This window comes from Schistocerca gregaria, unplaced genomic scaffold (assembly GCF_023897955.1).
Source record: "Schistocerca gregaria isolate iqSchGreg1 unplaced genomic scaffold, iqSchGreg1.2 ptg000407l, whole genome shotgun sequence".
In the NCBI taxonomy this organism is placed as follows: Eukaryota; Metazoa; Arthropoda; class Insecta; order Orthoptera; family Acrididae; genus Schistocerca; species Schistocerca gregaria.
In genome coordinates this window covers 1,922,537-1,924,926 of record NW_026061844.1, presented here as the reverse complement: position 1 = coordinate 1,924,926, position 2,390 = coordinate 1,922,537, and positions in this window count along the sequence as shown.

The window sequence follows — 2,390 nt, the reverse complement described above, 5'->3', positions numbered from 1 at the left end:
ATGCAAAATATTAAGGTTCCACCTAATGTCCAAGCCACCAAAGCCGGCTAAAAAGTGAATAATCGACAACTAAAACTTGAATTGTACTACTTCTTACTGGCTATTACTTCAAATTAGAAGCTTCTTCTGTGTTCTACTAAGGTGCTTTTAGTGTTTCGGCATACCGCAGCACGCGACATAGCTTTGCAGACGATAAATGTAACCGTTTCAGAGAGAAGAACGGCCAATGTGACGATCTGGCTTTAAGTCGATTCGATAACAAATGAAGAAAACGGACGGATTTCTCAGGTTTTTACTACATATACTTTTCACATTCTCCCATGCAACGCGGCTGCTAGTCCTCCTTTCATGAACATCTTAAGGTCCTAGGTCATGTCCAAGCCACCAAAGCCGGCTAAAAAGCGAATAATCGAAAACTAAAACTTGAATTGTACTACTTCTTACTGGCTATTACTTCAAATTAGAAGCTTCTTCTGTGTTCTACTATGGTGCTTTTTGTGTTTCGGTATACTGCAGCACGCGACATAGCTTTGCAGACGATAAATGTAACCGTCTCAGAGAGATAAGCGGCCAATGTGACGATCTGACTTTAAGTCGATTCGATAACAAGTGACGAAAGCGGACGGATTTCTCAGGTTTTTACTACATATGAACACTTTTCACATTCTCGCGGGCAACGCGGCTGCTACTCCTCCTTTCATGCAAAATCTTAAGGTCCTAGGTCATGTCCAAGCCACCAAAGTCGGCTAAAAAGTTAATAATCGACAACTAAAACTTGAATTGTACTACTTCTTACTGTCTATTACTTCAACATAGAAGCTTCTTCTGTGTTCTACTATGGTGCTTTTAGTGTTTCCGCATACCGCAGCACGTGACATAGCTTTGCAGACGATAAATGTAGCCGTTTCAGTGAGAAGAGCGGCCAATGTGACGATCTGGCTTTAAGTCGATTCGATAACAAATGACGAAAACGGACGGATTTCTCAGGTTTTTACTGCATATGAACACTTTTCACATCCCGCGTGCAAAGCGGCTGCTAGTCCTCCTTTCATGCAAAATCTTAAGGTCCTAGGTCATGCCCAAGCCACCAAAGTCGGCTAAAAAGTGAATAATCGACAACTAAAACTTGAATTGTACTACTTCTCACTGGCTATTGCTTCAACGTAGAAGCTTCTTCTGTGTTCTACTATGGTGCTTTTAGTGTCTCCGCATACCGCAGCACGCGACATAGCTTTGCATACGATAAATGTAACCGTCTCAGAGAGAAAAGCGGCCAATGTGGCGATCTGACTTTAAGTCGATTCGATAACAAGTGACGAAAGCGGACGGATTTCTCAGGTTTTTACTACATATGAACACTTTTCACATTCGCGCGGGCAACGCGGCTGCTACTCCTCCTTTCATGCAAAATCTTAAGGTCCTAGGTCATGCCGAAGCCACCAAAGACGGCTAAAAAGTGAATAATCGATAACTAAAACTTGAATTGTACTACTTCTTACTGGCTATTACTTCAACTTAGAAGCTTCTTCTGTGCTCTACTATGGTGCATTTAGTGTCTCCGCATACCGCAGCACGCGACATAGCTTTGCAGACGATAAATGTAACCGTCTCAGAGAGAAAAGCGGCCAATGTGACGATCTGTCTTTAAGGCGATTCGATAACAAATGACGAAAGCGGACGGATTTCTCAGGTTTTTACTACATATGAACACTTTTCACATTCTCGCGGGCAACGCGGCTGCTACTCCTCCTTTCATGCAAAATCTTAAGGTCCTAGGTCATGTCCAAGCCACCAAAGTCGGCTAAAAAGTGAATAATCGACAACTAAAACTTGAATTGTACTACTTCTTACTGGCTATTACTTCAAATTAGAAGCTTCTTCTGTGTTCTACTATGGTGCTTTTAGTGTTTCGGTATACTGCAGCACGCGACATAGCTTTGCAGACGATAAATGTAACCGTTTCAGAGAGAAGAACGGCCAATGTGACGATCTGGCTTTAAGTCGATTGGATAACAAATGACGAAAACGGACGGATTTCTCAGGTTTTTACTACATATGAACACTTTTCACATTCTCCCGTGCAACGCGGCTGCTAGTCCTCCTTTCATGCAAAATCTTAAGGTCCTAGGTCATGTCCAAGCCACCAAAGCAGGCTAAAAAGTGAATAATCGACAACTAAAACTTCAATTGTACTACTTCTTACTGGCTATTACTTCAACATAGAAGCTTCTTCTGTGTTCTACTATGGTGCTTTTAGTGTTTCCGCATACCGCAGCACGCGACATAGCTTTGCAGACGATAAATGTAACCGTTTCAGAGAGAAGAGCGGCCAATGTGACGAACTGGCTTTAAGTCGATTCGATAACAAATGACGAAAACGGACGGATTTC